We start from the raw sequence: 12876 nt of genomic DNA on the forward strand, positions 1-12876 counted from the left end.
TCATTGTTTTTTAGTTAATTAACTTTTGTTTGAAATATTCTTTTAATTTTTAATTAAAATTCCTGATTAAAAAAAAATTGCCTAAGCAAAAATAAAATTTTTGCTAATGGGTAAGCGTCCCTAAGGCCGCTAGTTTATTCTAAAAATTTAAATATACTTAATATACATAACATTCGCTGCCAGTCGTATTGTCCATTATGTCCTGTTGGTTTGCCATATAATATTAGTTGCCAGTCTTATGCCAATTATGTCCTGTTGATTTGCTACTCTGCACTTATTTAGTGTCCGGCCAGATATTATGATTATTCCACTCCATTTATGCCTTTAATTTATTATTGAGCTTCCGTTATTTTGCTTCAAACAAACGTTCATAACTAATTGATCCAGATAACTTCTATGAGTTTATTCGCATTTGCCAAAAGTCCGTTAAAATATTATTGTTAGTTGTCATGCCAAGTTAAGTTGGGCTGATCTAGCTTGCGATGTAATTATTGCTCCTTTTCTTCTGTGCAGGATTTTTATCCAGCATGATCTCAACAAAAATTTTCTCTATGTTTTAAACTTGGCAGGACCTTTCAGATTTTTAGCCAAATCTGTCAGGATCTTTTCCTCCAGCAAGATCTTTAGCAGTTTTGCCAATTTCTGATCAAGCTGGCAGGATCGCCATGTAAAAAGGTTTATGGAGAAATAAAAGCAACGTGAATTACTGAAAGCTAACGTTCAGCGCTGAAATTCAATTTCAATTGATTTTTATTAATAAAAGCTTTCCTTTTTATAGGACTTTTTCTTACAATACTATTACAATATTTTTGTATAATACTTACACACTAAAAATAACTACATTCTATTTCTATATACCTATTCAGTGCTATATTCTTATTACCTAACTATGTAATAATGTTTGGTCAGTCGCACCGACAAACTGACGCTGTCAATCAGTTATGTTTATGGGTTAAGCAACTGTAAATGGATATGGCCCCCCGCTGGGTTCAATGTAACTTAGCTATGCCGCTATGACTGTGTCGATATGAGTAATTTGTGTATGTTTGAAAGTGAAATTCATTTGCTTTGGCATTTCAAGCTAGACCTATTTTGGTATGTACATAAGTACAAATATCTTGTATTGCGGTAATACCACATCATCCACCCTTAAAAAGAATTGCATACACTTGAGAACAATTGTATGTGATTTAATGACCATGCAGATTTTACTAGATTTTAATTGCTTTTTAGTTTGCTATTGTAATTTATTGTCTTTCGGTAATTTGATATTGAGCGTGAAGCGTTGTTTACTTATTTTTATATCCGTTTACATTTGCTTGCCATGTGTGATTTTTTGTGTTGACAAAAAAAAATTTTTCTGTTGTTCTTTTGTTTGTACGCTGTTTTTGTTTTTTTTTTTTTGTTTTGAAGTATAATATATGTATGTACATTTGTATGGTATGTGCTTGTGTTTATGAATAATGTTTTGCATCAAGTGTTATTGACATTTGGTTTTACACATCAGAGTTTTAAGTGTGTCGACCCACCTAAAATCTGTTATGTTTGCAAATTTATTATGAAGTAAAAGGCACTTGATGCCAACATGGGTTAGTATTTATTATTTACATTTTCTTTCTTACATATCTATATCGTTGAGTGAATTGGAATGCTTATAGTGCGATTGTTTCGGTTTCTTTTTTTTATGATATGAGTTATGTGCTTGTGAATGTTCTATACTAGTTCAATACTATTTTTATGGATTATTATTTATTTTTTTTGGTTGTACTATCTCTATTTCCTATCCTATTAGGTATTAATGTATACTTATTATTTCTATCTATACTTTTTACTTTAGAACTTCCTTTGTATCTATTATCTAGCTTATGGGATGATTCTTCTCTAACTAACACTATGTCGCCTAATTTTATTTCCTTACTGGCGCTACCTTTATCATAATTAACTTTTTGTTTTTCCTTAGCTTCTTTCACTAGTCTTCTAGCTCTTTGTTGTGCTATTTGAAGGCTATATTTAACTTCTTTGTCATAAGCTTCGTGATTGTACAATGGACCTCTTTTATTTTCGTCTAGGAATTCGTAGGTAGGGGGTTTTTCGCAAATATAAGTTCGTAAGGACAATACCCCTGTACGGTCGATGAGGTCGTGTTGTAACAGTACGCGAAGTACTTGAGGTATTCATCCCAATCATCTTTGTCACTGGATATGTATGAACGTACATATTCATTAAACGTTCTATGACTACGCTCTACAGTGCCCAAAGTTTGATGATGGTATGGTGTTGTTTTTGTGTTCAACTTTAAGCAATTTGCACAGCTCCTCGAATAAGTTATTTTTGTATTCAGTTCCCATATCTGATAGAATCGTTTTCATGGGACCGTAAATCAAAATGAAATGTTCGAATATAGCTTTAGCAACTGTTATTGCACGTTTGCTCGGGACTGGGATTGTTACCAAATATTTGGTGAGATCGCATATAATGGTATTTGCGTATTCGTTTCCATTTATTGATCTCGGTAATGGTCCGACCGTATGGATCTGTACTATATCGAGAGCCTTCGGAGGTGGCTCCTTTATATGCTTATTTATTTTATTTTTCTTACAGTGGATGCAGCTCTTTACGTATTTTCTTACGTCATTTTTCATGTTTAGCCAGCTATATTTCTGCTTGATCTTATTTGTCATGCGATTTATTCCTGGGTGCCACCAATAATAGGATCGTCACGATATTTTTGCAGAATTTCTTTATTTTTCCCGGGATTAGTCACGTATATAACCTCTGGGGTTAGTGCAATTGTTAGTGTTTTGAGAACCTTGTTTCGAATTTCAATAAATTTTTCTACTGCAGTATAATTTCTTTTAAATAATTTGTCCCCTAAGGACAGCTGTATTCGTACAAGGCCTAAATTGCCGGCTTTTTTTTCGACCCTGGTAAAGAATTGTCCTAAGTCAATCTTATCCTCAACAATTAGGTTGCTTGTATCAAAATCGCTACACATTTTCTTTCCTTTTTTAAATAGAATTTCGAAGGATTGAAAACGAGCTCGACAATTCTTTTTACTTCACATTTATTTACCGCTTCATATATTTTGGGGTTCTCAGTGCGACTTTCTTTAATTTTAACGTTATTTTTTATATTTTTAGCTGCTGATCTAGATGTGACTTTCATTACTTTGAATGCTTTCACTGACATTTCTTTTAAGTTTGTTTTATTAATGCGAGACAATGCGTCCGTGACGTGGTTTTCTTTTCTAACTTAGACGAAGGACTCTTCATCGAGAAAAGGTATGTTAAAGGGCGATGGTCGGTTTTAATTATGAATTTTCTGCCATAAACATATGGTCTGAAGAAGGTTGTGGCCCAATGGATTGCTGCTAGTTCCTTTTCTATTGTAGCTTTGTTTGTTTCGCCTTTTTTAAGGGTCTAGAAGCGTAAGCAACTGGTAACTGTTTGCCATCGTGTTCTTGGATAAGGACTGCTCAGCAAGCATACCCACTAGCGTAGAGTCTGTTGTTATGCAGAATTCTTTATTGAAGTCGGGGTATTGCAAAAGTTTTGGGATGATTAATGCTTCCTTTAAGTAGACAAAAGCTTTTTGACATTGTTCTGTCCAGTCGAAGGAAACATTCTTTTTGCAAAGCCTAGTTAATTTTCTTGAGTATTCTGCGAAATTCGGTACGAATCGTCTGTAATAATTGCAGAACGCTACGAATCTTTTAACTTCATCTGCTGTTTTTGGAGTTGGGTAGTTTTGAACTGTTTCAAATTTGCTTGGATTGGGTAGTATTCCCTCGCTTGTGCATTTATATCCAAAATAAGTTACCTCTTGGCTGAAAAATAAGCATTTATCTGGATGCAATTTTAAGTTGTACTTCCTACAAGTAGAGAAAACATCTCTTAAGTTTTTCAGCATGTGTTTTTCTGAACACCCTAGTACAACTAAATCATCCATATAGAGAAATGCTTGGGATGGTTTGAGCCCTGCAAATGCCAGTGTCATCATTATTTGGAATGAGTTTGGTGCTACTTGTAACCCATAGGGTAGTCTTTTGAATCTATATGTACCATTTCCTGCTGTGAATGAGGTTATATCTCTAGAATCTGGGTGTAATTCTATTTGATGAAAACCTGACATAATGTCTAGGCATGAAAAATATTTTGCTCTTCCAAGTTGGTCTAAAATATCACAAATTCTTGGAAGTGGGAATTTATCCGCTGATAATTTTTGTTTACTTGTCTGTTGTCAACTACCAGCCTCCATCTTTTTTCTGTATTACCTGGTAGAGATTTTTTAAGTACCAGTAAAATTGGACTGTTGTAATCTGATATTGAAGGTTCTATAATGTCATCTTCGATCAATTTATTAACCTGTTTACTTATTTCCCCTTTTTGTGTCTCGGGCAACCTATAGTTTTTTTATGTAGACTGGTGTGTTGTCTTTCATGTGTAGTTTTTGCTTTTAAAAATTATTAGAGGAAATTGGTTATGTTTCTAGTGCGAATGTCTATGAATTCTGTGCATAATGAAGTTAATTGTGAATTGACAAATTTTGGGAAATTTTTAGTTAATCTTTTTAATTTTTCTATGTCATTACTCTGTTTATTGTGTGTGTTTGTTTTAATTAAATTGTAGTTATCTAAATTTTCAATATGTATTTTGTAATTTTGAATAGTTGTTTTTATGTGTGGTGTTAATAATTCTGACAAAAGTTTGATCTTTATTTGTGATCGTGTTCGCAATAAAAATGCCTTCAGATAATTGTTGATGGGATATGAAGATGGTTTTATTATCAGTGTTTACTGTTACCTGTCTAATGACTTCAGATTTAGCAGGGATCGTAATTGTGTTAGCAGACAGACAATTTGTTAGGTACATTGTGATGGTTTGGAGAAAATCATATGGTCTTAGGATTAATTTATCCTCTGTTTTGTCATAATCTAGAATACAATTATATTTCTTTATAAAGTCTAAACCTAGTATTCCATCGCACAGTACTGGAAAGTCGTCTTCTACGACGGGAAATTTGTGGTAAATTAGAAGGTCATCACCCTTTAAATCACGTTTAACTGTGCCTCATGTACTGGGTATACCCTGACCAATGCCCTTTAAGTCTGTTATTTGTTCAGTATTTATTTTTGCATGATTAAGTACTTGATTCTTTTTAATTATGGAGATATCTGCTCCTGTGTCTACTATTTGAATTTTAAATTTGAAATTGAGTTATCTAATGATGTTTTTGTAGATATATAACTATTTAAGTGTAGATTTAGTACACATATTTTCCTATCTACTGATTTTGAAGTGGAGTTTCTTGGTTTTCCTGCTGGGTACAATTTCGCACGTTACGCGTCTGATTGTACTGTCTGTTGTCATTTTGGGTTTGTGGTCCTCTTTGAGCATTGTTTTTTGTTCTCGAATTATTGTTGTATCTCGGCTGTGGTCTAAATCTTCTACCTCGGTAATTCCCATAGTTGTTGCTTCGGTAACCTCCGCGGAAATTACTTCGATATTGATTTTGTTGCCGTATATTTAAAATTGTGTTCGAGCTGCCTGCGATTTCCGTGCAGCTGTTTGTGAACTTTGAAATTGCGTCGTTCATTGTTGTGAAATTACCCGCCTGCATAATCATTTTCACTTTATCATTGGAGCAGTTCTTACCCATAGCTTTGACTGCCGCTTGGGTAGCATATCTCGTTGCCAAGTCTGGGTTTAATCCGTCCGAGATATAGGCTCCATCCAATGACCTAGTTATCTTTTCTATCTCCTCAGTGTATTGGTTTGCAGTTTTGCTACGCTGTTGGATATTCAGGAGTTTTGCTGTCAAGACTTCTACTGATTCGCCTTTGATTGCAGTTTTTAGTTTTAGTTTTATATGTGTGATTGTATTCTCGTTACTTATGAAGTTTCTTACCGTGCCTTTTAGCTTGGTCTTTATCATGGTTATCGCTAAGGCTTCATGACTATCCTTGATTTGGTCTAGAATATCAAGGGCATCTAAGAAACTGTGCAAATTTTCAGGCTTGCCATCAACCTCTGGCAGCACTGATGAGGCAGTTTTGATAGAATATACTACTGTTTGTGCCATTGTTACATTTATGTGTGGGATATTTAGTGGTTTATGTTCTTCCACCGATGAATTTTGACTTAATGTTGGTAAAGGGGTGCGGTTTCGTGAAGATTCGGTTAGAACTGAGCTAAAATCAACTTGAAGATTTTCCTCTATAGTAGTTGGTATGGGTATTTCTATGTTGTATCTCGCTAATGAGGATACTAATTTGTCACGTACGTGTGAAAATAATTGGTAAACTTCGTTTTGGTGTTCTTTAGTGAGTATATTATTTACCTTATTGATTACTTGTCCTATATTATTTAGGGATTCTACGATTGTGTTTAAGTGTTTAATTATAGTTTCTGGTTTTATCGTGGTATTTTTATTTATGCACTCATATGCTTTTTCCGCTTTAATTTTTTCTTCTGATAATTTGTCGTGAATTTCTTGCCATTTACTCATGTTATTTAAATGTTTTCCTTACCAAATTCATAGCTTGATATTGCTATCATTATGCCTTGAGCTAGTTTAGTCCACCGAGGCATTTTTAATGAATTTTCCTAACCATTTTCTATCAAGTTGAAAAAATTGGACAAAGAAGAAGTTTTTTTTTTGTGTATTTTAGTTTATTTTCCTTAACTCTTGGATTTTTTCTTTTAACTTAATCATATCTGCTGTATTTGTTGTAACGTTCGCAATCTTGTAAGTTTCAGCTATTTCTTTTCTTTTTTTCAAATTGTTTACCTCCCCGCTTCCTTCTTTGGATTTTCGGGGCAGGTACTTTTTGTATTTCTTCTGTTTTATTCAATTTGTTCCTCCGCTGATACTCTTCTATAGTGATCGGTTTCGGTCGTTGCTTATCTGCTTTATTTTTTTACATTTTTTCTGAAATCTTTATAATGTCTTTGATTGTGTTTTCATACTTCTCAAAAATTCTATGGAATTCCTGCTCTGTTGTTATTTCGTTCATAACAAAGGAAATAACTGAAACTGTGTATATGTGACGAAAGTTAACAGGGTATTTAAGAAGCCGCTCAATTTATTCTAAAAATTAAATAATTTAAATATACTTAATATACATAACATTCGCTGCCAGTCGTATTGTCTATTATGTCCTGTTGGTTTGCCATATAATATTAGTTGCCAATCTTATGTCAATTATGTCCTGTTGGTTTGCTACTCTGCATTTATTTAGTGTCCGACCAGATATTATGATTATTCCACTCCATTTATGCGTTTAATTTATTATTGAGCTTCCGTTATTTTGCTTCAAACAAACGTTCATAACTAATTGATCCAGATAACCACCATGAGTTTATTCGCATTTGCCAAAAGTCCGTTAAAATATTATTGTTAGTTGTCATGCCAAGTTACGTTGGGTTGATCTAGCTTGCGATGTAATTATTGCTCCTTTTCTTCTGTGCAGGATTTTTATCCAGCGTGATCTCAACAAAAATTTTCTCTATGTTTTAAACTTGGCAGGACCTTTCAGATTTTTAGCCAAATCTGTCAGGATCTTTTCCTCCAGCAAGATCTTTAGCAGTTTTGCCAATTTCTGATCAAGCTGGCAGGATCGCCATGTAAAAAGGTTTATGGAGAAAAAAAAAAGCAACGTGAATTACTGAAAGCTAATGTTCAGCGCTGAAATTCAATTTCAATTGATTTTTATTAATAAAAGCTTTCCTTTTTATAGGACTTTTTCTTACAATACTATTACAATGTTTTTGTATAATACTTACACAATAAAAATAACTACATTCTATTTCTATATACCTATTCAGTGCTATATTCTTATTACCTAACTATGTAATAATGTTTGGTCAGTCGCACCGACAAACTGACGCTGTCAATGTAACTTAGCTATGCCACCATGACTGTGTCGCTATGAGTAATTTGTGTGTGTTTGTAAGTGAAATTCATTTGCTTTGGCATTTCAAGCTAGACCTATTTTGGTATGTACATAAGTACAAATATCTTGTATTGCGGTAATACCACATCATCCACCCTTAAAAAAAATTGCATACACTTGAGAACAATTGTATGTGATTTATTGACCATGTAGATTTTACTAGATTTTAATTGCTTTTTAGTTTGCTATTGTAATTTATTGTCTTTCGGTAATTTGATATTGAGCGTGAAGCATTGTTTACTTATATTTATATCCGTTTACATTTGCTTGCCATGTGTGATTTTTTGTTTTGACAAAAAAAATTTTTTCTAGTGTTCTTTTGTTTGTACGTTTTTTTTTTTTTTTTTTTGTTTTGAAGTATAATATATGTATGTACATTTGTATGGTATGTGCTTGTGTTTATGAATAATGTTTTTGCATCAAGTGTTATTGACATTTGGTTTTACACATCAGAGTTTTAAGTGTGTCGACCCACCTAAAATCTGTTATGTTTGCAAATTTATTATGAAGTAAAATGCACTTGATGCCAACATGGGTTAGTATTTATTATTTACATTTTCTTTCTTACATATCTATATCGTTGAGTGATTGGAATGCTTATAGTGCGATTGTTATTTTTTTTTTTTTTTGATATGAATTATGTGCTTGTGAATGTTCTATACTAGTTTAAGCCTATTTTTATGCATTATTATTTATTTTATTTTGGTTGTACTATCTCTATTTACTATCCTATTAGGTATTAACGTATAATTATTATTTCTATCTATACTTTTTACTTTAGAACTTCCTTTGTATCTATTATCTAGCTTATGGGATGATTCTTTTCTAACTAACACTATGTCGCCTAATTTTATTTCCTTACTGGCGCTACCTTTATCAGAATTAACTTTTTGTTTTTCCTTAGCTTCTTTCACTAGTCTTCTAGCTCTTTGTTGTGCTATTTGAAGTCTATATTTAACTTCTTTGTCATAAGCTTCGTGATTGTACAATGGACCTCTTTTATTTTCGTCTAGGAATTCGTAGGTAGGGGGGTTTTTCGCAAATATAAGTTCGTAAGGACAATACCCCTGTACGGTCGATGAGGTCGTGTTGTAACAGTACGCGAAATACTTGAGATATTCATCCCAATCATCTTTCGTCACTGGATATGTATGAACGTACATATTCATTAAACGTTCTATGACTACGCTCTACAGTGCCCAAAGTTTGATGATGGTATGGTGTTGAGTGTTTGTATTCAACTTTAAGCAATTTGCACAGCTCCTCGAATAAGTTATTTTTGTATTCGGTTTCCATATCTGTTAGAATTGTTTTCATGGGACCATAAATCAAAACGAAATGTTCGAATATACCTTTAGCAACTGTTATCGCATGTTTGCTCGGGACTGGGATTGTTACCAAATATTTGGTGAGATCGCATATAATGGTAACTGCGTATTCGTTTCCATTTACTGATATCGGTAATGGTCCGACCGTATCGATCTGTACTATATCGAAAGCCTTCGGAGGTGGCTCCTTTATATGCTTATTTATTTTATTTTTCTGACAGTGGATGCAGCTCTTTACGTATTTTCTTACGTAATTTTTCATGTTTAGCCAGCTATATTTCTGCTTGATCTTATTTGTCATGCGATTTATTCCTGGGTGCCACCAATAATAGGATCTTCATGATATTTTTGCAGAATTTCTTTATTTTTCCCGGGTTTAGTCACGTATATAACCTCTGGGGTTAGTGCAATTGTTAGTGTTTTGAGAACCTTGTTTCCAATTGCATTAAATTTTTCTACTGCAATATAATTTCTTTTAAATAATGTCCCCTAAGGACAAGGCCTAAATTGCCGGCTTGTTTTTCGACCCTGGTAAAGAATTGTCCTAAGTCAATCTTATCCTCAACAATTAGGTTGCTTGTATCAAAATCGCTACACATTTTCTTTCCTTTTTTGAAATAGAATTTCGAAGGATTGAAAACGAGCTCGACAAGTCTTTTTACTTCAAATTTATTTACCGCTTCATATATTTTGGGGTTCTCAGTGCGACTTTCTTTAATTTTAACGTTATTTTTTATATTTTTAGCTGCTGATCTAGATGTGACTTTCAATACTTTGAATGCTTTCACTGCCATTTCTTTTAAGTTTGTTATATTAATGCGAGACAATGCGTCTGCGACGTGGTTTTCTTTTCTAACTTAGATGAAGGACTCTTCATCGAGAAAAGGTATGTTAAAGGGCGATGGTCGGTTTTAATTATGAATTTTCTGCCATAAACATATGGTCTGAAGAAGGTTGTGGCCCAATGGATTGCTGCTAGTTCTTTTTCCATTGCAGCTTTGTTTGTTTCGCCTTTTGTAAAGGATCGAGAAGCGTAAGCAATTGGTAACTGTTTGCCATCGTGTTCTTGGCTAAGGACTGCTCCGCAAGCATACCCACTAGCGTAGCGTCTGTTGTTATGCAGAATTCTTTATTGATGTCGGGGTATTGCAAGTTTTGGGCTGATTAAAGCTTCCTTTAAGTAGACAAAAGCTTTTTGACATTCTTCTGTCCAGTCGAAGGAAACATTCTTTTTGCAAAGCCTAGTTAATTTTCTTGAGTATTCTGCGAAATTCGGTACGAATCGTCTGTAATAATTGCAGAACGCTACGAATCTTTTAACTTCATCTGCTGTTTTTGTGTTGGGTAATTTTGAACTGTTTCAAATTTGCTTGGATCGGGTAGTATTCCCTCGCTTGTGCATTTATATCCTAAATAAGTTACCTCTTGGCTGAAAAATAGGCATTTATCTGGATGCAATTTTAAGTTGTACTTCCTACAAGTAGAGAAAAAATCTCTTTAAGTTTTTCAGCATGTGTTTTTCTGAACACCCTAGTACAACTAAATCATCCATATAAAGAAATGTTAGGGATGGTTTGAGCCCTGCAAATGTCAGTGTCATCATTCTTTGGAATGAGTTTGGTGCTACTTTTAACCGATAGGGTAGTCTTTTGAATCTATATGTACCATTTCCTGCTGTGAGTGAGGTTATATCTCTAGAATCTGGGTGTAATTCTATTTGATGAAAACCTGACATAAGGTCTAGGCATGAAAAATATTTTGCTCTTCCAAGTTGGTCTAAAATATCACCAATTCATGGAAGTGGGAATTTATCCGCTGCTAATTTTTGTTTACTTGTCTGTAGTCAACTACCAGCCTCCATCTTTTTTCTGTATTACCTGGTAGTGATTTTTTAGGTACCAGTAAAATTGGACTGTTGTACTCTGATATTGAAGGTTCTATAATGTCATCTTCGATCAATTTATTAACCTGTTTACTTATTTCCCCTTTTCGTGTCTCAGGCAACTGATGTGTTGTCTTTCATGTGTAGTTTTTGCTTGTAAAAATTATTAGAGGAAATTGGTTCTGTTTCTAGTGCGAATATGTCTATGAATTCTGCGCATAATGAAGTTAGTTGTGAATTGACAAATTTTGGGAAATTTTTAGTTAATCTTTTTTATTTTTCTGTGTCATTACTCTGTTTATTGTGTTTGTTTTAATTAAATTGTAGTTATCTAAATTTTCAGTATGTATTTTGTAATTTTGAATAGTTGTGTTTTTATGTGTGGTGTTAATAATTCTGACAAAAGTTTGATCTTTATTTGTGATTGTGTTCGCAATGAAAATGCCTTCAGATAATTGTTGATGGGATATGAAGATGGCTTTATTATCAGTGTTTACTGTTACCTGTCTAATGACTTCAGTTCTAGCAGGGATAGTAATTGTGTTAGCAGACAGACAATTTGTTAGGTACATTGTGATGGTTTGGGTAAAATCATATGGTCTTAGGAATAGTTTATCCTCTGTTTTGCCATAATCTAGAATACAATTATATTTCTTTATAAATTCTAAACCTATTATTACATCGCACGGTATTGGAAAGCCGTCTTCTACGACGGGAAATTTATGGTAAATTAGAAATCAGCTTTAACTGTGCCTCATGTACTGGTTATACCCTGACCAATGCCCTTTAATTCTGTTATTTGTTCAGTATTTATTTTTGCATGATTACGTACTTGATTCTTTTTAATTATGGAGATATCTGCTCCTGTGTCTACTAAAAAAATTGAAATTGAGTTATTTAATGATGTTTTTGTAGATATATAACTACTTAAGTGTAGATTTAGTACACATATTTTCCTATCTACTAATTTTGGAGTGGAGTTTCTTGGTTTTCCTGCTGGGTACAATTTCGCACGTTACGCGTCTGATTGTACTGTCTGTTGTCATTTTGGGTTTGTGGTCCTCTTTGAGCATTGTTATTTGTTCTCGAATTATTGTTGTATCTCGGCTGTGGTCTAAATCTTCTACCTCGGTAATTCCCATAGTTGTTGCTTCGGTAACCTCCGCGGAAATTACTTCGATATTGATATTGTTGCCGTATATTTAAAATTGTGTTCGAGCTGCCTGTGATTTCCGTGCAGCTGTTTGTGAACTTTGAAATTGCGTCGTTCATTGTTGTGAAAGTACCCGCCTGCATAATCATTTTCACTTTATCATTGGAGCAGTTCTTACCCATAGCTTTGACTGCCGCTTGGGTAGCATATCTCGTTGCCAAGTCTGGGTTTAATCCGTCCGAGATATAGGCTCCATCCAATGACCTAGTTATCTTTTCTATCTCCTCAGTGTATTGGTTTGCCGGTTTGCTACGCTGTTGGATATTCAGGAGTTTTGCTGTCAAGACTTCTACTGATTCGCCTTTGATTGCAGTTTTTATTTTTAGTTTTATATGTGTGATTGTATTCTCGTTACTTATGAAGTTTCTTACCGTGCCTTTTAGCTTGGTCTTTATCATGGTTATCGCTAAGGCTTCATGACTATCCTTGATTTGGTCTAAAGTATCAAGGGCATCTAAGAAACTGTGCAAATTTTCAGGCTTGCCATCAAACTCTGGCA

The 12876-nt window shown here is 33.8% G+C and overlaps 1 protein-coding gene across 8 annotated transcripts in view; it reads right to left on the reverse strand.

The window, feature by feature from the left end:
* Positions 1 to 12876, reverse strand: part of TM9SF2 (transmembrane 9 superfamily protein member 2) — a 483300-nt gene that overhangs the window by 239926 nt on the left and 230498 nt on the right. The window lies entirely within an intron of this gene.

This window comes from Eurosta solidaginis, chromosome 2 (assembly GCF_040869045.1).
Source record: "Eurosta solidaginis isolate ZX-2024a chromosome 2, ASM4086904v1, whole genome shotgun sequence".
Lineage (NCBI taxonomy): Eukaryota > Metazoa > Arthropoda > Insecta > Diptera > Tephritidae > Eurosta > Eurosta solidaginis.